This window comes from Dipodomys spectabilis, unplaced genomic scaffold (assembly GCF_019054845.1).
Source record: "Dipodomys spectabilis isolate Male_0828 unplaced genomic scaffold, ASM1905484v1 ptg000122l, whole genome shotgun sequence".
Lineage (NCBI taxonomy): Eukaryota > Metazoa > Chordata > Mammalia > Rodentia > Heteromyidae > Dipodomys > Dipodomys spectabilis.
Genome location: NW_024870799.1, coordinates 1,319,345 through 1,343,282, shown reverse-complemented (window position 1 = coordinate 1,343,282; position 23,938 = coordinate 1,319,345). Strand labels below are relative to the sequence as shown.

Sequence of the window (23,938 nt, the reverse complement as noted above, 5' to 3'; positions counted from 1 at the left end):
AGAAAAGCAACCACATAGTAGCAAGTTTATCACAATGACATATAATCTGTCCACTTTCTATCCAATGAAAACATTTGCCACAAGAATTAAAAAACTTGAATAAAAACTTGGAGATTCTACTCTTTATACAAAGTTGTTTTTTTGTTTTTTTTGTCAGTCGTGGGGCTTGAACTCTGGGCCGAGGGGCAGTCCCTTAGCTATTCAGCTCAAGGAAAGCACTCTAGCACTCGAGCCACAGCACAACTTCTAGTTTTCTGGTGGTTATTTGTAGATAAGCTTCATGGAGTTTCCTGCACAGGGTGGCTTTGAACTGCAATCTTCATGTCCCAGCCTCCTGAGTAGATAGGAATACAGACATGAGACATCAGCACCTAGCCAAACTTGTATTTTCTTCAGTTTTCCTGGCTTGAATGATTACCAAGGAAAAAATAGAACCTAAAATTATTATTTTGTGCTAAAATTTGCAATAGTTTTACCACGAAGAATAGTGAAATATTTAGAATTACATATTTTGAGAAAATGTAGCTTATTAGCTTTTATTGTTCTAAAATAATAGAATCTCTTTTTTTGTAGACACTGTACCCTGAGTTCAGAACTTGTACATGTTGACAGACACTCTATTCTGTGAGCCACATCCTTCTCATTTTTAAATCAATCATCATTTAAATAATTTGAAGCTCACAGGCATCTTTTGTTAAGATTAAGTAAAATAAGCCTAAACTCCTGCCTTTTGAGTAACAGAAGAAATCCTAATATCTAGAATATATAGACAAAAAATGAAACACCCTAAGAACAAATAATCTAATCAATAAATAGGCAAGTGAATTGACTAGATAGTTCCCCAAAACTGATGTAGGTGTCTAAGGAATACATGAAAATATTCAACACCGTTAGTAATCAAGGAAATGCAAATCAAATCTATGTTGAAGTTCATGTCTGCCTAATCAGAATGCCTATTACAAAAGAAAACAGAAATACTTGCAAGGAGGTGGGGAAAGATACCCTACACAATGATGGCAATTAAGTGAATCATCGCAGCCCCAACAGAAATCAGTGTGGAAGTTCCACACAAGAAATCCTACATATACACCTGAAGAAATGTAAGTCAGCCTTATAGTACAGCTATTTGCACACACATTTTTTACAGCATGATTCAAAATAATCACATTCCAAAATTGGCCACCACAGGCAGAAAAGTGTGTAAAACTGTTATCTCCAATTAACAATTAAAAATCTGGGAGTAGGACTGTGTACCAAGTCGCAGAGTACCAGCCTTGATGGAAGGAAGCCAATCAAGAGATTAATGTCCTAGGTTCAAGCCTCAGGACTGGCAACACACACACACACACACACACACACACACACACACACACACACACACACACACACACACACAATGCTTACTATATTTTTTAGCCAAGTTTCTTATTCCCCTAAGATTCATACATCTATGACAGATCTAAATGTAATGGGAAAGAGATATTTATAATGATAAACTTCTACTGAAGAACCCAACTTTTTCTTGTTTTTTTTTTTTTGTGGTCTTTGGACTTGAACTCATGGCCTGAGTGCTGTCTGTGTGCATTTTCCCTCAAGGTTGGTGCTCTACCACTTAGATACAGTGCCACTTCCAGGTTTGTGATAGTTTGTTGGAGATAAAGAGTCTCAAGAACTCTGTCCTCCACACACTGATTTCTAACTGCAATTCTCAGATTTCACATTCCTGAATTGGTAGAATTAGAGGCCTGATCCACCAATGCCGGGCTAGAACCTGAGTATTTTCACCTTTGCTCATTGGAAGAGTTCAATTCTTTTTCCTCCAGAACACTTACCAAGCACAGTTCTCTCTCGATGGTAATCAAGCAAATACAGAGGCACCAGTAGCTCACACCTGTAAATCCTAGCTACTGAAAAGTCTGAGATATGAGGATAGTGGTTCAAGGCCAGCCCAGATAGGAAAATCTGGGAGACTTTCAGTCCCAATTAACCACAAAAAAATGCCATATGTTGAGTTGTGGCTCAAGAAGTAGAGCTCTACCTTGATCAAATACCTCAGGGATAGACCTCAGGCCCTGAGTTCAAGGCCCAAGACCAGTGCACATGCAAACACACACAATTTAATAACATGGTTCTCAAACCTAGCAAGGTGCCATCCTAATCCATTAATGTCATGCTTTGTTATGAGAACTGGAAAAGTCTAACGCCTGGCATGGGCTGGTAAACAGCATCTGGACATAGTAATTAGCTCACAGCCAGTCAGACCAACCCAGACCGGAAGCAAGATTGAGTTGGTAGAGGCACATGGCCCCTACTCCCTTATTCACCCAGACTGGAATCAGGAGTGAGGTGACACAGGCAAGCAGCCCCCACTCACCAAGACCGGAAGACAGAGTAAGGTGACAAGGGCACCAAGCCCAGACTTATCCAGCCAGGAAGCAGTAGTGAGGTGATGCAGGGACATGGCCCCTACCCACCCAGACCGGAGGCTGTTGTGAGGTGACACAGGCAGCATGACCCTTACTCCCCCACTCATGCAGACCAGAAGCAGGAGTGAGGCGAAACAGGCACGTGGCCCCCACTCACCTAGAGTGGAAGCAGGAGTGAGGTGAAACAGGCATGCAGCCCACACTCACCCAGACTGGAAGTGGGAGTGAGGTGGTGCAGGCACACGGCTCCTACCCACCCAGACCAGAAGCAGGAGTGAGGTGACACAGGCATGCGGCCCCTATTTATCTAGCCAGGAAGCAGAAGTGAGGTGATGGTCGCATGCCACACCAGAGGCATGATCCTAGCATTCCATGGCAGCTCTCTTCTCTCCCAGCCTCTGTGAAGGGCTGCTAGGTTCCATGATGCACTCTGGAGGTCAAGGGGCTGGAGCCAAGGTTGCTGCTGCCTCCCCCAACTGTTACTCCACCTGCTGCAGCTATGGTAGCAAATTTAATAAGTTCTAATTCACAGACCATATACTATGAACTATTAGTGTCTTCATGTACCATGTTCCACTTGCTAGTCACTTAATTGTATAGTTGCCAATGTCTTAAGTGTTCACTGACTTGTAAATATGCTGGAATGGAAATCCTAATATCACTGATGTCTTTTAATTTCTAGGAATGATGATTTTGAAATGACCCTTTCTGAAGAGAAGAGGAGGGGACATAGACTCAACTGTTCAAGAGTGCCTTTGGTTGACACTCTATTGGCCCAAGAATGAGTCGACACAGCTGGTATCCAGTTGTTTTGTGTTAGTCTTTGGGTCATGTTTTCTGTTTGGCCTTGGAGTCTTAGGCTTCTCTTTGTAGACACAGAAGATGGGAAAGTAATTGCCAAGGCTTATATAATCAGGAGCCATTTACTTCCTGCCCTTCTGAAATGGCATCTCACTACATAGCCAAGATGGCCTTGAACTTATTTTGCTTCTGCTTCAGCTTCCCAACTGATGGAATTACAGGCTTACCATACCATGCCGAGCTATCTCTCATGGACCATTTGAAATAGAAAAATCATGACATGTGCGCTGTATCTACTAAGAGACTTGTGCAAAGACCAAATAGTTTACAACCCTGTTGTTAAGAATATAGACTCATATTCAACTGAATTTCAAATTCAATTTTGGTTTCTTACCTGCTTTGGGTTAAAGAGGTAGACACTATATCACTGAGTTTTATTCACTTGTACAGAAATGTGGATGGTGCTAGGGAGAGGTGGCTCATGCCTATAATCTTACTCAAGAGGCTGAGATGTAAGGATTGTGTTTTGAATCCAGCCCGGGCAGAAAAGTCAACATTAGAATAGGAGGACAAGAGCCAAACTGATGAGCCAGATACTCTTCTGAAAAATGGTTTAATATGGTACAATGTTTCCCATATGTCAGTTTGTCATTCTGCTTCTAGTCAGAAAATTTATAAGGCTCAGAAAAGGATTCAAGCTCTCTGTTAAACCATACTGTAGCCATTTTGATTTTTATTAAAGGAATAATCAATTTAGACATTGGTAGCTCATGCCTATAATCCTTGCTGCTTAGGAGGCTGAGATCTGAGGAACATGATTTCAGGCCAGCCCAAGCAGAAAGTCCATGAGACTTGTCTCCAATTAAGCAGTGATAAACCCAGAAGAAGAGGTATGCCTTAATGCAGTATTATTCCTAAGGAAAAAGCTTTATTTAAGCTGCCCTAAAACTTTGGGTCATATGTTGGGACATTGCCACGTACAATGCTGCTGGACCCTGCCTTTCTTTGGTGTGTTTGCCTAGAGCCTGGCTTTCACTCCTGTGGATATAGGCTGTTTAGCCCACAACCTTGGGGGTGGCATGATCCGTGTATGGCATATACTGCCCAGACAAAAACCTATGATGGAAGCAATGATTGACAAGGTGTTAGTCCAAAGTTACAATGGTAAGGATGTATTCTGTTTAGCTTTTTTCTTTAGTTAATTGCTTTTTAAAGTTTATCTGCTTATTTAATGTACTCTAGGAAATCAAAAGTTAATATTTGGAATTTTTGGTGCAATTGCAACTAGGCAAGTAAGAGCACCCATTGCCCCCAAATTCAACATTTAAAATTATTAAAACTCTGTTCAGATGTTTTAGTCATCAGAAATTTGAGCCAGGGATGGGAGCTCACACTTGTAATGCTAGCTGCTGGGTCTTGACAGATACAGAGAGGATTATGATTTGATGTTAGCCCAGGAAAAACATTCAAAATATCAGATCTCAATCAATATTGAACCCAATGCATTGTGCTTCTTATTTCATCTACTCAGAAAGGGTAAAAAGAAGGATTATGGTCCATGCTGGTCTGGTCATAGACATAAAACCCTACCACAAAAATAGCTAAAGCCAAGCCAGGCGCAGGTGGCTCATGCCTGTAATCTTAGCCACGCAGGAGGCTGAAATCTGAAGATCACAGATCAAAGCCAGGCCAGGCAGCACAGTGAGACTCATATCTCCAATAAACCACTAGAAAACCAGAAGTGGTACTGTGGCTCAAAAAATAGAGCCTTCACCTTGGGCTGAAGAACTCAGGGACAACACCCAGGCACAGAGTTCAAGTTACATAACCAACAAAAGAAAAATGAGGGCTGGGAAGGTGGTCAGTGGTAGAGTACTTGCCTTGCATGCCTGAGGCCCTGGGTTCGATTCCTCAGCACCACATAAGCAAAAAGAAAAAAGCCAGAAGTGGCGCTGTGGCTCAAGTGAAGAGTTGAGGGACAGTGCCCAGGCCCAGAGTTCAGGCTCCACGACTGGACTCCCCCCCCCAAAAAAAGAAAGAAAGAAAGAAAAATAACTAAAGCCAAAAAAAGCAGGTGTATGGCTCATCTGGTAAAGTACCTACCTAAAATGCATGAGGCCCTGAGTTTAAGTTCTAGGATAGAAAGGGGGAAAGGATGTGAAGGAATAGAAGGAAGAAAAGAAGGAAGGGAGGAGTTATTTTGTATATTGTACTTGCCTAGCTATTTCATTAAGGTGGCTTCTCATTCCTTTTTTTTTTGTTTTTTGGTCGGTTGTGGGGCTTGAACTCAGGTCCTGGATCCTGTCCCTGATCTTTTGTGCTCAAGGATAGTGCTCTACCATTTTGAGTTACATTGTCACTTACGGTTTTCAGTGGTTAATTGGAAATAAGAATCTCATAGATTTTCCTTCCTAGGCTGGTGTTGAACCTTGATCCTCAGATCTCAGCCTTCTAACTAGCTAGAATTACAGGTATGAGCCATTGGCTCTGGTCACTCATTTGTTTTCTTTCTTTTTATTTGTAAGTCATAGGACTTGAACTCTGGGTACTGTCCCTGAGCTCTTCAGCTCAAGTGAAGTGCTCTACCACTTGAGCCAGAGCCCACTTCTGGTTTTCTGGTGGTTAATTGAGGATAAGAATCTCATGAGCTTTCCTATATGGGCTGGCTTTGAACTGCAATCCTCAGATCTCAGGATTACATGTGTAAGCCACCTGCACCCAACTTCCTCATTTATTTTCTCATGGTGAGTTGTAGCTGATTTCCCTACTCCTTGTAGTTCCTAGCAACTACAAAGTAGTCCTAGAGGTACCTCATCCTTTATAGTAGTCCTTAGGACCAAGTGACTGCTGAGTGCAGGAAAGCAGATGAGGCCAATATAAAATACAATGCTATCTATCTATCTATCTATCTATCTATCTATCTATCTATCTATCTATCTATCTATCTATCTATCTATCTATCTATCTATCCAGTGGAGAGAACTAACACAGTCCCCCACTACCACAAATTATACAGTCGAATTTCCCACATTTGGGGAAATCTCAGGGGTCAGCACATCTGAAGTGCAATAGATAAGCCTGGCCCTGGGAAAACCATCTTCATGATCATAGTATCTCCCCTGCCAGGTAAGTAACAAGTGCCAGGTAAGTAACAAGGCTGACTTGGTATTTAAAAAACTAACAAACACATGAGAGTAGTTCACATTTGTAATCCTGGCTACTCAGAATGCTGAAATCTGAGGATTAAGCTTTAAATACTAGATAAATTTTGCTGAATTTTTATTAAAGCTCCTTTGGTGTTTTTAATTGAAGGTTTTATTTATTTTCTTATTTTACTGTTTCTTACTGTGACTACCAAAAAGCTGAGTGACTTCCGTGGCTTGTATTCCTGGATTACTTTGGATGTGCTCTAAGACTTCATCAGAGGCCAGACTTGTTCTACTCAGTGGAGTAGCCAGCCACAAAGTTGTAAGTGACAATACTTACAGTAAGCAAAATTACATAAAATTAAAAATTCAGACACACATTTACACTAGCCATATTTCAAATAAAAATAGAATTCAAGTTTCAGTGAATGTTAGTAAAGTTATAATGCATTCATTTTATCTGTGTCCCCTGTCACACTGCCACAGAAGAATGGAATACTTAAGGCATATCATGTGACTCCCAAGGCCTGGATGTACTTACTCTGTTCCTTTACAGAAAATGTTTGCCTGACCATGTACCCTAGTGAATATCATTTATTATGCAGAGCTACCCTCTTTTCTATATGCTGTTATTTCTCCCTATACTTTTCTCCCTCCCTCTCTCTTCCCTCACCCAATCCCTCCCTTTCCTTGTTTTAGGGATCAAAACTCATGCATGGTAAGTTGCTAAGCTGAATCTCAGCCCTGTGTATGATTTTGTGTTTGGTGAGGGGGTACTTTTTCAGGGCTTGAACTTTGGCCCTGGACACTATCTCAACTTTCTTCCTCCCTCCCTCCCTCCCTCCCTTCCTTCCTCCCTCCCTCCCTCCCTTCCTCCCTTCCTTTCTTCCTTCCTTCCTTCCTTCCTTTCTTTCTTTCTTTCTTTCTTTCTTTCTTTCTTTCTTTCTTTCTTTCTTTCTTTCTTTCTTTCTTTCTTTCTTTCTTGCTTGCTTGCTTGCTTGCTTGCTTGCTTGCTTGCTTGCTTGCTTGCTTGCTTGCTTGCTTGCTTTCTCTCTTTCATTTTGTCAGTCATGGGGCCTGAAATCTGAAATCTGGGCCTGGTCACTGTCCCTCAGCTCTTTAGATGAAGGATAGTGCTTTACCATTTGAGCCACAGCACCACTTCTGGCTTTTTCCGACTTATGTGGTGATGAGTAATGGAACTCAGGGCCTTATGCATGCATGACAATCACTCTACCCCTAAGCAACCTTCCCAGCCCTCATTTTATTTTAAAAATAAAATTCAAAACATGCCTTTTATGAATCCTCTTTCAATTTATTGAAACATAGTATATATTCTTTAAGCTGTTTTTAAAATATTTTTAGTGTAAAAATATTGTACAGAAGGTTTACAGCTACATGAGTAAAGTAGTGGGCACATTTCCTAGTGAGCATTGTCACCTCCTCCTTTCTTTTTCCCCAAACATCCCTTCCCTCCCCACCTTCCCAACACCTCCCATCCACCACAAATGTTGTAAAGTTTGTTTTCAACATAGTGTTTTGTACATCTCATTGTTACAATGGGTTAAACTGTATCCTTATTTAAACATCTTGTTATGTACATATAAGACGCAGGTCACCAGAAACAAATACAGTGAATACAGAGTAATACCCTGGAGGAAGAACATACCAGAGAAACAAAAAAAATCACATAGTACATTATAAATATGTTAAAAACAATAGCAAGAAATAAAAAAGCACTTGAGTTACTATCTTGAGGTTTATTTCACTTAACATCATCCTATATAGTCATATGTACATAGCTTTTGATTTTTTCTTCTTGTCCTAGACATATACTAGATATTGAAAAAAAGGGAAACTATAAGACCTACGTTTTGGGGGGGCCTGGCCTACTTCACTTAATATAATTTTTTCCAAGTCTTTCTATTTCCTAACAAGTGGGGTGATGTAATTCTAATGGAGGCATAGAATTCCATTGTGTACATGTGTATGTGTGTGTGTGTGTGTGTGTGTGTGTGTGTGTGTGTGTATTATATATATATATGTATATATACATATATGTATATATATATGTATATATACATATATATGTCACATTTTCTTGATCCATTTATCTACTGAGGGACACCTGGGTTGGTTCCATATCCTAGCTATGGTAAATAATGCTGCAATAAACAATTGTGCTGGTAGCTTTAATATAGCCTTGTTTGCGATCATTTGGGTAAATGCTCAAAAGTGGGATTTCTGGGTCATAGGGAAGCTCTATGTGGAGTCTATTGAAGAATATCCATACTGCTTTCCAAAGTGGATGAACAAGTTTACACTCCCACCAACAATGCAGTAAGGTTCCTTTTTGACCACATCCCCTCCATCATCTGTTATTATTAGAGTTCTTGATTATAGCCATTCTAACTGGGGTGAGGTGGAATCTCAACATTGTCTTGATTTTCATTTTTATTCTTCATGTGTCTATTGGCCATTCCTATTTCCTCTTCAGAGACCTTTCTCTTTAAGTCTTTAGCCCACTTATTCATGGGGCAGTTGTTTCTTTGAGGATTGGTTTTTGGGGAATTTAATTTTTTGAGTTCTAAATATATTTTAGATATGAGACCCTTGTCCATTGTATGGCTAGTGAAGATCTTCTCCCAGTACTTGGGCTTTCTATTGATCTTGCTAGCTATGTCCTTTGCCATGCAGAAGCTCTGCAGTTTCACGCAATTCCATTTGTCCAACCTTTCTATGATTTTATGTGTTTCTGGGCCTTTATTAAGAAATTTTCGGCATGTGCCAAGGAGACCTAGAGGTTTTCCTCTTCCTTCCTGAAATGTTTTCAGGCTATCTGCTTTGACTCCAAGGTCTTCGATCCATTTGGAGTTGATTCTGTTGCAGGGTGCTATATAAGGATCTAGTTTTAGTTTTCTACAGGTGTGAAATATAGTATATATTTTATAAGTCTTTGTCCATCTCTCTAGAGGCCTCCACAAGTTTATATGTATTTGTAGCTTGGGAAGGGAAATAAGATTTAAATCAGGACAGTAGGAGGCTATGGTTTATAAGACTCATTTGAGACCCTTTTGGAAGGAATGTTGACTTTTTCCATCTGATATCCTACAGATGACAATCTTGGTACAGGTATTGAGTAGTCACAGGATAGGAAGCTTGTACTGATTTCTCCTGACTTTCCCCTGGGGACAAAGAAGGTGAAGTAGCCATAGGCATGAATCTGTAGGGGGATTGCAATTTATTTGTACTGACTGTATATTTCTAATTACTGTTGCCACAGGCCAGTGGGTGAAAGGTTTTTTTTTCCTTTCCTACTTTAGCTGTAACTAGTTATTTTTCATTTTTTAAATTTTATTTTATTGTAAAGAGTCTATAGAGGGGTTAGAGTTACATAAATAAGGCAATGAGTACATTTCTGGTCAAGCATTGTTACCCCTTCCCTTTTTTATCTTCCACTATCCCTTACCTCCCCCACCTCCCACACTCCTCCCCTCCCCACCCGAAGTTGTAAAGTTCATTTCCAACATACTGTCTTATGGGTGTCATTGTTGCAACGGGTCATCCTGTGTCCTTGTTTTAGCATTTTGTTATTTCCCTTCCCCTCCCCAAATTAGAAAAATGTATCTACAAGATGCAGGGTATCAAAGTCAAGCACAGTGACAACAGGGGATATACCACAGGGGGAAGAATATACAAAGGAAACCAAACACTTACATAATAAATCTAAAACAACAACAACAAATGAACCCCAAGATATAGTAATTTGTTTTTATAGGATATTTATTCTAAAACTCCCTAGACATCTTAAGTTTGGACTGTTTCTTTTTTTTCTGCCAGTCCTGTGGTTTGAACTTAGGGCACTCTACCGCTTGAGTCCCAGAGCACCACTTTGAGCTTTTTCTGAGTAGTATATCTTATATAGAGTGTCATAACTTTCCAGCTTAGGCAGGTTTCAAATAATGATCCTTAGTTCTCAGCTTCCTGAGCATCTAGGAGTACAAGTATGAGCCACTAGGACCTGGCTTGAATAATCCCATAGTTTTAACTAGCTGTTTTCATATCCCCTACCAACAATGCTTTCTCATACTTTTTAAAGTTATCTCTAAATAGCTTAGGAAGGAGTTTGAGCATTGCTTAATCATTTTTTCACTTTCATTAGTATATACTAGTTGCACACACTGAGAGGTTTGATGGAGTTACTTCCACACACGCATATGATATACTTGCTCACATTCATCCTGACATCCCAGTGCCCAGCCCTTGAATTCAAGGCCCAGAACTACTGTGTACATGCAAACATTCACGGAGACACACACACACACACACACACACACACACACACAGCAGAACAATTAGCAAAGGTTATACTATTGATCAGGAACTGCAAGGAAACATGGGAAGGTAGATTGTCTTTTCCCAGTTTCTCTGTCTTCCTCCATTCTCTGCTTTTCCTCAGAACAACTCAGGCCCTCCACACCTCGCTTCTGTCTGTTTGAACACCCTGAGCCTGGCTTCCAGTATGCCATTCATAGGGAGCTGCCCTTGCCTGGATAGATGGTCCTCAAAGTAAGCAGAGTGTCTCAGGTTATATTTTATTTTTCCATTTGGAGTGTGAATGCAGGCCCTGGGACCATAAGCAGCATCTTGAAGTGTATGGACAGCTGTTTTGAGCTACAAAACTCACCTCAGAAAACAAGCAGAGGAAGTGGGATGCAAAATACACAACCTGAACCAATAGATCTATAGGTGACTGAGAGCCAATTTCCACATTAATGTGAATACAAGGGTGAGTCCATTTGAAGACAGGTCTCCAACGATTTAATGGGACCCCATGGACAAGCCTGGCAGGAAGACACGTGTGTGTGTGTGTGTGTGTGTGTGTGTGTGTGTGTGTGTGTGTGCCTGAAGGCTGGGCTGGGGCTCAGGCTGAGGCTGAGTGCAACCTGCCCTTATGCCTTTTTTGCTGCTCTACCACTTCATCCATAGCTCCACTTCTGGCTTTTTTGTTAATTGATTGGAGATGAGATTCTGATGGACTCTCCTACCATGGCAGGCTTCAACTCTGATCTTCAAATCCCAGCCTCATGAGTAGCTAGTATTAAAGAAGTGAGGCACTGGAACCTGTCAGGAAGCCTCTTAAATAACAGAGCTATTTTTAGGGAGACAGGAAACACCTCAGTCCAAAAGATGGTGTTGAGTTTTCATGTTTTAAAAGAAAAAATGCACTCAATATTGAAGTGTGAAGTAATATTGAAGGAAAGAAGACAGCAAACTTTCATAAATCTGGTGTTGTGAAAGCCCATCAGACATGAGTGTTTCATATAGGAATCAAAATAATATCTATGTGGCAACATTGAGACTCACCCATGTGGTCACGTGAACTGGTTGAAGACCTATTCTCAGACCGACTAACCTTCAAAAGTCTGGGATTCTGCTCTGTGGAAGATGTTTCCCAGTCACACTTGTAAGTCTCTTAGTTCTGTTTTTCACACTTCTCATCCCTCATTCTTAGTATTCACCAAGTATCTTTTCCATTGCTGGTCCAGAAGATGCTTTCAATGTCACTGTAAGAAGTGGCGCTGTAGCTCAAGTGGTAGAGCGCTCGCCTTGAGCTGAAGAGCTGAGGGACAGCGCCCGGGCCCAGAGTTCAAGCCCCACGGCCAGCCAAAAAAAAAAAAAAAAAGAATCTTTGGGGCTGGGAAGGTGACTCAGTGGTGGAGCACTTGCCTTGCATGCTCGCGGCCCTGGGTTCGATTCCTCAGCACCACATAAGAAAAAAGCTGGAAGTGGCGCTATGGCTCAAGTGGTAGAGCACTAGCCTTGAGCTGAAGAGCTGAGGGACAGCGCCCAGTCCCAGAGTTCAGGCCCCACGACTGGACCCCCCCCCCAAAAAAAAGAAAGTAATATCAATGTCACTGTAAGGAGTCATCTAATAAGAGAAACTTGTTTGAAGAACTTTAATACTTATATTAATAATATCATTACTAATAAAGAGTATTATTCAAGAACTACTTTAAGATAAATAAAACATGATTCAGAGCAGTTATGTAGTTTGGATATTAAATCTGATAACACACATATATTCCTAGGCCATTACAAATCTGTAGTTACTTCAATCTTACAATACAAATGTTCTTAAGAAAGAAAGTGTTGATAATATAAGCAACCCAGTAGTTGTTGAATGAGATAAATATAGTGAGGACTTCTGTTGAGCTAGTATACACTGGTTCTTGCTCTGAAAGCATCACCTATCTGTTCTGAGAGCCAGTCAGGCTTAAGTAGGACACATGCTTCCGGATGACAGACCTGCCTGGCATTCACTGCCTAAGTCCATTCAGGCCCACAGCCCATAGGCAATATAGAACAATCTTCAGAACAGTCATCCTGACTTTAAAGTTCAAGCCTCTAATCCTAGCACATCAGCAGACTGATGTCTGAGGATTGTGGTTCAAAGTCACCCTGGGCAGCAAAGTCTGGAAGACTCTTATCTCCAGTTAACCACAAAAAAGCCACAGTGGAAGGGATAAACTGAGAGCAAGGGAAGGGGTGTAATTGTCCCCCAAAAATGTATTCATTACCTGACAACTGTTTAATTTAACTGACTTAACTGTTACCCTCTGAACGTCATATTCCTAATAATATTTTTTTAAGAAAAGGAAAGATGAGTCTGGGAAGGTGGCTCAATGGTAGAGTGCTTTCCTTGCATTCATGAGGCCCTGAATTCAATTCTTCAGTACCATATAAGCAGAAAGAAAGCTGGAAGGCACAAGTGGTGGCTCAAGTGGTAGAGCACTAGCCTTGATCTGAAGAGATGAGGGACAGTGCCCAAGCCCAGAATTCAGGCCCATAACTTACAAAAAAAATAAAGAAAAGGAAATAAAAAAGGAAGAGTATTGCTGCCAGGCTCAGTGGCCAAGCCTGTAATCCTAGCTATTCATGAGGCTGAGGATCAGTGATTGAAGCCAACTTGGGTAGGAAAGCCTATACGACTTTTATCTCCAATTATGTACAAAAAAACCTAGAAGTAGAGTTGTGGCTCCAGTGGTAAAGCAGTAGCCTTGAGGGGAAAAACATAAACTACAGGGATAGTATCCATTTCCTGAATGCAAGCCCCAGAAAGGCACAGAATAAAAGAAGGAAAGACACTAAGAACTTGGTTTATCTGTACCTGAGATGTCCTTGTTAGAGACGATTATGGACTGAAACTCTGAACAGGGCATACTAGGTCTGGCATTTTTTCTGCACAAACTGTGTGCACAACCATCTTAACTCCTTCGCTATTCTATAGTTGCAGGTTGCATTATCTTCTCACCATGGAAGAGGTCCAGTATTTACTTTCCCTAGGGTACCTGTTTCCTTGTCTTCTGCTCTTTATTCATGGACAGCAGTATTTTAACTGAGAATGCAAGGAGGAGGATTGGCAAGGCTTTGAAAAAGAGAATTTGCTAGAAGTGGGTGAGACGGTGGTGATAATGCCCAGGACCAGGTGAGCATTTTGGTGATGATTGGGCATGGTGTGTCATTCTTTATCAATATGCTGAGGGGCCATGGGCATGAAGAGGAGGCCTCAATGCCTCCTGGGGTCATTCAGATTACACAGATATAAGCCAGCTAATCTTCCTCTCACTTTCCCAGCATGGAGTTATGGGTCCTGCCTGGAAGGGGACTCATGCCCAAGTATGGACAGCTATCCACACAACATCCAGTTGTGTCCTCTACATTGTTACTACATTGAGAGCAGTGCAGCACAAATCACATGGAGCATGTCTAAATCATTAAAGGGATGGGAAAGTGGTTCTATGTTATATGGACCAAGACAGACAGAGAACACCATATAAGTTCCCTTTCAGAGACCCCACTTCTGTTCAATGGCCAAGAGAACATAGAGGAAAACCTCCAGAAGGAGGAGCTATGTTCCTAACCTGGACCTTCACTGCATGATTTCCCAAAGCTTATGGATACAATAAAACTAAATCTCTCCAAGATCAGGCACGAAGTCTCTCAGAGACCATTGCCCACATCTGTGAGGAGAGCATAGGAGGTAAAATGGACTGTCAGGGAGGGGAATAGCCACAGAGTGTCTCTGTGACATCTCTGGCATCCAGTATTCAGATAATTAGGGAAAGGTTATGAAAGCCTATTTGGTGTGGATAATGAATCATTGCAGCAGGTGGCACAGAGGATGGGAAAGCTAGTTGAAGAATACATGGGTCCCATCAAGTCCCAAGATGTGCAGATCTACCATCAAGAGAGCTGGACTATATGTTGGATATGTTACATGATAGCCTTTGCTAATGCCAGGTCTTAGACATGTGTTATACTACAGTGACTCTGCTGTCTACTACCACAAAGGCATGTAAGAGAAAGAAACTTGATACAGTTGCTGACATCACCAAGATCATCCTAAGGAAGAACTTCGTAGACATTATCATCTGATTGTGTGTGGGGTCTGGGGTGGGGGTGGGGGTGTATGTGTGGACACTAGAGATTCAACTTTGGGTCTGGACAGTGCCCCTGAGCCTCTTTTGCTCAAGGCTTGTACTATAGCTCTTAAGCCACAGCTCCACTTTCAGCTTTTTTGATATTTTATTGAAGTCTCACAAGTATTTACTTACAAGATAAACTTTAATTATGAGTTGATATGATTTTAAGGATGATATACTACTATGCAAATGCAATAAATAAAAATAGGAGGTAAAAAGACACTCTAAGGACTATATAGGAAGTTTTATGAAAGCCATGAAAGTATATCTTAAAAAAGTGTTATTAGTGACTTAAACAGCAGTGCTAAATTTTTTGTCCTGTATAAATGAATGAAGTCAGTTATTTCTATTTAAATGTATAATGTTATTTTTCTCTTTTTACTGTTTGTAATCCATACTATTAATATTAATAGGTGTAGGAGACTCAAGCTGAGCTGTTGAACCTGGAAAAGGTTTGAGAGGTTGGAACATCACCTGAATAGTACTCAGAAAGCTGAGAGCTGACTATGCAAAGGTTAAAACACAGCTCTGTGAAGTAAGCCAGGCCCAAAGAAATATAAGTCCCATGGTTTCCCTTATTTGAAATAACTAGTATATGTCTGAGACAAACAGAAACTGTCAGACAAGTTGATGTTAGGTGAAATGAACCCCAAGATAAGGATTCAAATGTTTTTTTTTCTTTCTTGAGATTGTTTCCAACATATTTATAAAATGATTTCTTTGTTGCTTTGTATGTACCTCCCCATGGAATTAGCCCTGCTTTCACTGTAGTTGATGTTGGTATAATTTGTGGAAAGGAAGGAAAAAAAACAAATTGTTTAAATAGGGATACTGGTGGACCCATTGCATGAATGAGATGTACAACACGTTATGTCGAAAAGCGAACTTTACAACTTTGAGGGGGAGGTAGGAAGAGCTGGAGGGAGGGGTGGGGGGCGCGACATGGGGAGGGATGGGAGATGGGAAGGGATAGGAAGGGAAAACAAAGGAGGAGGCAGCAATGCTTGATAAGAAATGTACTCATTATCTTGCCCATGCAATTGTAACTCCTCTGTATGGTATTTTCACAATAAAAAAAAACAAATATATAAATAGGGTTACAGGTCACCCCATTAAAACAATGAAATGTATAAGATGTTATGTTGAAAAATGAACTTTACAACTTCGGTAGGGGGTGGGGGTAAGGAAGGGGGGTTGAGAGGGGAAGGGATGGTAAGGGGAAACAAAGGAGGAGGCAACAATGCTTGATAAGAAATGTACTCACTATCTTGTCAATGTAATTGTAACTCCTCTGTATGGTATTTTCACAATTTAAAAAAAAAGCACAGCTGTGGAGAGTGTTAAGCTATTGCCCCCTTCCATAGTGCTTTAAAGGCCTTGAAGCCTGGGAGGTAAAAGAATTGACAACTTAACCTAGGAAGCTAGATAAAATAGACCAAATGTCTGGATTTTCTCTAGGTTGCATTCTCCTTTCTCAAAACAAAAAGGGAACCAGTGTTTCTCACTCACTGTGGTGGTTCTGGTTGCAATATAGAAGCTTCATTTTTGCATGTATCCATGGTAACCTTCCCAGTGTGAATCCAAATAAATATGATTGCTTGTATGACCTGGGGCCCAAGTGCCAGTAAGCCTTGGGACCCCAGGTCCTCATTGATTTTTTTTTTCTTTTTCTCTATACCTGTCCGTGTATTTTCTAATTTTCTTCAGCTTGGTATCCTATTGCACTGCCTTGGGTTGCAATTAGCAACAAATATGAATATTCTTGAGTTGTAAAACATAAAGGACTTACAAACTTTCTTATCCCAGATGGCTTCAAACCACAATCCTCAGATCTAAGCCTTCTGAGTAGGATTACAGGCATAAGCCACTGGCAACCAGCATGCATCTGAAGACTTGATGTCAGTGAGATCTTTCTTGGGGAATGTCTGCACATTTCAGTCCTCCTCAGCTCTGTTCCTTCCTGTTACCCAAACAGAGTCAACACTTTCACTCCTTTATGTTCAAAATCCTTGTGGTTAGTGAACTGACTTGCCTGCCATGTACCTCCTTTCTATAAATACAATAGTGGGTTTTACTCCTTACCATCGATTAACTAAATTAACTGGGATCCACACAGAGGTGACATGTCCTTTTCTGGATTGCACACCGTACACCTATGTTTTACTTTATCTAATAAAGTTAACATAACTTACCTTGTTTGAGGGTTCTTAGTTCCCATATTTCTTCCTTCTCATCCCTCTTTCCCTTGCACAGAGGGAAGAACCATTTGGAATTGTGAAGAGTGAGTTTTTAGTCATTTTCTGAAAAGCTTTGCCAATGGATCCTGATTTCCAAGTCCTGAGTAACTGGCCTGTAAAGCCTTGTTCTTTAATCTCTCCTCTGCTGACACAAATGACCATATATATCTAAAAAAGGCTTTGGGAAATGAGTTCAGGTTATCAGTTAGGAATCCTTATTACCTGGTCACTGTGCATAAGTTGTTTTTGTTTTTTTGTTTTGTTTTGTTTGAATAGTGTACAATTAGTACCAGAATTAGACTTCCAAGTATTTTTTTTTAAATCAAAGCTAGCAGGCTCTCTTATTTGAACCACAGATCAACTTCTGCCCCACACTCTTTATCTTCTGGTGGTAAATAGGACAGAAGTTTCCCACAGGAAGCCAAGGGCACTACACAGTATCCTCAAACCTGAGGACTGTGGTTCACAGCCAGCCTGGGCAGGAAAATCAATGAGCCTCCTATTCCCAACTAATCAGCAAAAAGAAGTGGAACTGTGGCTGAAGTGGTAGAGCAGCAACCTTGAGCATAAAAAAAGCTAAGAAAAAAAGTTTTAAAAAAGGTAAGTGAAAAACAGATCTAGCACTAAGACAACCACAAAATAAATTTTTTTAAAAAGTGCAAGAGAGCACAAAGAGTCTTAAAAATGATAAAAATTAACAAGAAACTGGTGGCTCACACTTGAAATTCTAGCTACTCAAAACACTGAAATTGAGCATTACTATTCCAAGCCAACCAGGACAGGAAAGCCCATTGTGTGTGTGTGTGTGTGTGTGTGTGTGTGTGTGTGTGTGTGTGTGTGTGTGTGTGTGTGTGTGTGTGTGTGTGTGTGTGTGTATGAGTGTGTGTGTGTTCCTTTCTGGGATATGATCTACAAGTTTTTGCTTGACCATTTCCAATCTTTTGGAGGTTAATTTGAGATAAGAGTCTCATGAACTTTCCTTGTCTCCTGACAATGAACCGCAATCAGTATAAGTCAGGACCTTGTGGGAGTGTCTATACTTACCTCCTACTAACCACCAAAACCAAAAAATGAACCAAATTGCAACTGTTACTAAAGTTTTAGAGCATTCTATCCTTCAGCAGGATTGGTGAGGCCCTAAAAACAAGACAGAGAACCAACAAATAAATAAATGTATTTGAAGAAGAAAAGAGCCAATTAGTTTTTTATAATATAGACTCATATCTTTAATCCAAGCTGAAATGTAAAGATCACAGTTCGAATCCAGCCTGGGCAGGAAAGTCCAACTAACTTCTTTTTGAGTGTGCTAGACATGGGCTTGAACTTGAGGGTTTTTACTCAAGTTTAAAAATACTACTTCCTGTATCATGTGCTGAATTGGAGATGAGACTGATGGACTTTCTAGCCCAGGCTGGCTTTAATCTGTAATCCTTAGATTTTAGGATACTGTGTAGTGCCTTGGTTCCCATGGGACTCTTATTTACTATTAACCACTAAAAGAAAAATAGAGGCGGAAGTTGAGCTGAGGCTCAAGTAGTAGAGCCTGCTAGCTTTGAAATGAAAAACAAAATACCCAAAACAAAACAAAACAACCCTCAGCGAGAGTCACTAGGCCTTGAATTCAAGCCTCCTCCCCCCCCCAAAAAAAAGACCTCAGGAGTTGAGTTTTTGTTCCTGCTAGCTTTGAGCAAAAAACAAAAGGCCAAAAATCTCATGGACAGTGAAGTAGTGTGGCCTAAATATAGAGCCTGCTAGTTTTGATCTAAAAAAACAAGCCAGGTGCCTCTGGCTCATGCCTGCAATCCTTGCTACTCAGGAAGCTTAGATCTGAGAATCACATTTGGAAGCCAGCCTCGGCTAAAAGGTCCCCTGGTGACTGTTTTTTCCAACTAAGTAGAAGTGGCACTATGTCTGAAAATAGTAGTGTGCCTGCTGTGTCCCTGATGGACAGTTCCTAGGCATTGAGTTCAAGCCCCAAAACTGACAATATCAATAAATTAATTAATTAAATACTGAGCATAAATGAGTAGGCCCTAATAATAAAGGACATGAACTTTGAAAAAGGGGGAAGGGACAATCAAATAAATGAAAAGGTGGAAAGGGAGCATATTAAGGCCTTCTAAATCAAAACTGTAATTCTACCTGCTCAGATTACTGAAAACTGAGGACTTTGGTTCAAGCCAGCCCAGGCAGGAAAGTACAGGAGACATATTTTACTGTGTTCAGTATGGGGGCTTGAACTTGCTATGTTTTGCTCATGGCTACAGGTCTACTTCTTCCAACCTCTAGGTGGTTATTAGAGATAATTGTCTCATTGACTTTCTTGCCCAAGACTGGCATTGAAACATGATTCTCAGATTTCAGTCCTTTCTGTAATGCTCTTGACTTTCTATTGATATTCTAATCTACTATTAACCACAAAAAAATGCAAAAGTTGAGCTGTGACTCAAGTAGTGAAACCAGCTACTATTAAGGTAAAAATAAATAAACCTCAAGGAAAGTCATCATGACTTAATTTCAAGACCTAAGAACCACCACTCAATTAAAAAAAAATAGAACCTCAGTCACTGTGACCTGAGTTTAAGCCCTAGAAAAAGAGCTGCAAAAAAGAAAAACAGCCTGTAGTTTACCTGTGGTCAAAGTTGTAGGTCATGGTAGTTTCAAGGAAACAAAAAATCAGCATAATAGCTAGTGCCTAATAACAAATGCCAAAAAGAAAGAAATAATAAATAACTGAAAAGGTGAAAGAAGAGGTAATTAAAGATTTGTAAATGTTGACTCACACTTATAATTCTGAATGCTAAGGAAACAGAAATCTGTAGGTCATGGTTCAAAGCCATACTGGACAGGAAAGTCCATGAAACTTGCTTCAGTGTGTTCAGTCGAGGGACTTAAAATTGAAGTGTTTTGCTCAAGGCTACAGCTCTACTATCTTCCACCTATTAGGTTGACTGGAGATAAGAGGCTCATTGACTTTCCTGCCCAGGCTGACTTTGAACTCTGATCCTCAGATTTCAAGCCTCTCTGTACTGCCCTGGACTACCCATGGAATTCTTGCCTCATATTAATCACTTAAAAAAGGCAGAAGTTTAGCTGTGGCTCAAGTAGTAGAGCCATCTACCCTTCAGTTAACTAAGTAAATCAATAAAACCTCAGAAAGAGAGGAGAGGAATGAGAGTGAAAGACAGAACGTCTTACAATAAGCAAAAGGAAAGAAATGTATATATCACCTGGAAGAAATAATTGTATTGTCAAAGCTTATAGAATTGTATTGTCAAAGCTTATAGAATTCACAAACTTTATCGACCATAATAATGACAATTTGCATTGTGAAGGTTAAAGTATGTTTGTGACTTCAACTAAATATCACTATTCCACAATATTCTGAAATAAGAGAAATTTAGGTAATCACCTAATCTCAATAATAGTAAAAATCTCAGAAAGAGTCACCAGGCCTTAATTTCAAGCCCTAACACCAACGTGCCTAACTCCAGCCAAACACACACACACACACACACACACACACACACACACACACACACACACACACACAGAGCAGGAGCTGAGTTCTCACTCTTGGAGCAGAAGCCAAATGAAACAAAAAGTAGACTGTAGTAGACCTATGGCTTAAGTAATAAAGCAAGCTGCTTTTAAGAGAAAAGAAAAGAAAACTTGAGTATGAAGGCAAGGCCCTAAGCCCCTGACTCTTCCCAGAATGGAAATCAGTCATGGAATCCAACAGAACGTGCCCCTTCAGTTCTAGGCCCTCCTATCAAAAATAGATGGTAGGCTTGTTCTTGGCTTCTGGCACAAGTACCTTGTGTAGAGGAAGCCCCTCCTCTTGCTTCCTGGATCCCAGGGTTCAGCCTCTCTTGTGAGTCAGGGTGGGAGGTGGATGGCAGTGTGGCAAGAGGTTCCAAATATAGTGGCAGCTGTGCTAATTGACTTGAGGCTGACAGCTGGATGCCAGGGCTAAGTGATAACAGGTAGCTATCTCTGACTACCCAGCAGTAGGCAGACTGAGTTGGAGCACCTGCTGGCTCTGCCTATCAAGTCCACCCCATCTCCTCTGCCCCATAACAACCAGAGGTTTAAATGGGGATCTGAGTTGGCTGTGTCAGATTCCTGCTCCCCAGCCCTACCTGTTTTCCTCGGTGTACACCACTGCTGAGGACACGCATCCAACTGCTTTGCAGCCCTACACCGTGAGGGAGATCGTGTACATACAGGCAAGCCACTGTGGCAACCAGATTGGCTCAAAGGGGAGCATGACACTGGCCTAGGATCCTAGTCTCAAATTTAGGGGGATAAGGAGGAAGAGGACGGGGTTGGAGGGTGCAGGTGGTGGTGGTCATGTCTAGGCTGAGGTAGGTGGGGCTCCATAGTAGTCCCTAACCTCCTAGAAATCAAGTCCCCCAGATAGTTTCCCCAATTTCCCTAATTTGTGTGGCCCAGGTGGGTGTGGTTTTTTAAGCAAGGCTGGGGTGGTTTCAAATCCCTTGCATGTCTTAGTCTTACCTGAGACTCAAGTCATTGTACTTAGTTTCCTGGGAATAGACTAATGCATTTTTGGTCTGATTTGAAAGAAAGGAGTGCAGTGTCTTTGAGCTGACAGATACAGAGGATTCCCTTTTTGTCAACTGATGAGTATTAGATAATTGAGAACAGTTCATCAACCTTAATGCAAATTTCTCTGAGTTTTCATGCCCTATCTCAGTTCCTTTAAGTTGGGTGTTTTCTAAATCCGTGGTTGTCGGTGTATGCTCTGAGGACCCTTGGGGTTCTGGAGACCCTTCTAGCTGAGTCTTCAAGTTACTGCTTTGGCAATTTCATGTCCATATAAGGCCAGGTTCTCATCATAGAATCCAAACAGAATATGGTATCTCGTAAGATAGAATAAACATAGGAGAACCCAGATGTCTTCTATTCAGCCAGATAGCAAAGAGATTAACAAAACTAAAATACCATCAATTTTTGTGCTTTTTTTAATTTAAAAAATTAATTTTTTTACAAAAATATTTGTGTCAACAGGACTTGGATTTCTTATAGTTATTTTAAAATCCATTGTTTGGACAGTTAACATTTTAGGCCATAATACACTTCTAGTTCCATCTCAGTTTTGGGAAATGCTAAGCGACGAGCACAACATTGACTGCACTGGCAACTATTATGTAGACAGCAGCTTACAGCTGCAGAGAATCGAGGTATATTACAACGAGGCAGCTAGTGAGTGTCTCCTGTCTGGCTTCCAATACTGTGGCAGAATAGGTCCCTGGGGAATACTAATGACAAGGAAGGAGTTCCTGCCTTTCTTAGGGTGGTATTGTAGTTCGAATTTGGGGCCTCAATCTTGTAAGTCAAGTGCTGTATCCACCTGAGCCCCTCCACCATATATTTTGTTTTAATTTTTGAGTATACACTTGTGAATTTCCTCAGGAAAGCCTTTTACTGAATTCCCCCTACCTGTACTTGCTGACTAGCCACACCTGGATTTTTTTTTTTTTTTGTCATGGGGCTTCAACTCTGGGCATAGGCATTGTCCTTCATCTCTTCAATCTTTCTTTTCCTTTTATTACCAGGGGTTCCTTTTTTTAGAACTCTCTGGGCTTCTGGGATAACTCCTTCTAGCTTAGTTTAATTCATTAATTCTGCTTGTTGTAACATATTTGGAAATTTTAAGTTTTTATGTTTACTATGCGTGAGCCGCAAAACCGCTTGTGAAGTTGTAGGAGTTTTTGGAGGCAGCGTCACATCAGATGATTGATTGGGGCATCGCCCACATTTAATCTTTGGTCCTAGTCTTTATTATTTAGAGAAGTCATCTCTATTGGACTGGAAAGAAACAACATGCTCTGTTCACGGATCAATAGAAAAATAGCCAAAACGAGAATAAAAGCAATGAATGTACAGCCAAGAAGAATATAGTAAGAATAAAGGTAGAGGCTATAAAGGTGCAGCCAAGTGTATGGGAAGCCTTGAACCAACACCCCCTTCCTGCAGGCATGCTTCCTTAAAGCTCTTTGTCTAAGGCTATCTCATGCAGACTCCGCAGGAGGTGGCATGACACCAACTATTTCAGGTAGTTTCTTGGAAATGAGAGTCTCCCAGAATTTCCTGCCCCAGCTGGCTTCAATCTGCGATCCTAAGATCTCAGACTTTTGAGTAGCTAGAATTTCACCCTTCAGCAACCAGAGCCCAGTTGCATTGCCCTCTTTAAAATACAGATTAAATTTCTAAAAAAAAATTTTGAAATTGAAAATTTTAAAATTTTAAAGAGGGATGTTCAGTCACTAATATATATGTGAATAGTCCAAATCATAAAGCATAAATAAAGTGTCTCACCCTGAAATCTATAACACTTCTGGACTTCAGCATTTTGAATATGAATACTTAGCCAACAATAAATTCTTTTTAAGGTTTTTAAAGTAAAAAACATTGTTGTGATGTAGAAAAACCCAATAATAATGTGTAAACACTGCTTTTAAGTGATATATATTGTCTTTCCTAATACAAACAACCTTACTGAAGTCTACAGAGTAGATTGTCAGTTTTTGTAACTGTCAATGTGAAATTCATTTAATTTTATATAAAGAGTTTCCATTCTACATCATTGTATACAAACAGAATCGTAGATAATTGGTTTTCCTGTGTAATAAACCAATGAAAAAGTGCAAACAAAAGGACAGAGCTATTTAATGTATTTGAGTTTTATAGATCTACATTTGGGGATGTCCTCACCTTCGTATTTTGTGGTGATATTGCTTAAGTAAGATATAAGACTTTAATCTTGTGGTTCCTTGGTTGAGAGTCGTTGTGTGGAATTGTGTCACTGCTATGAACAG

General features: G+C 40.5%; 1 non-coding gene and 1 pseudogene across 1 annotated transcript; one reads left to right on the top strand and one right to left on the bottom strand.

The window, feature by feature from the left end:
* The window catches only part of LOC122115622, a 75,853-nt pseudogene that overhangs the window by 47,202 nt on the left and 4,713 nt on the right, over nucleotides 1-23,938 (top strand).
* Nucleotides 6,198-6,361, bottom strand: LOC122115634. Its single transcript, XR_006148822.1, has one exon. It is a non-coding gene; the product is annotated as a U1 spliceosomal RNA (small nuclear RNA).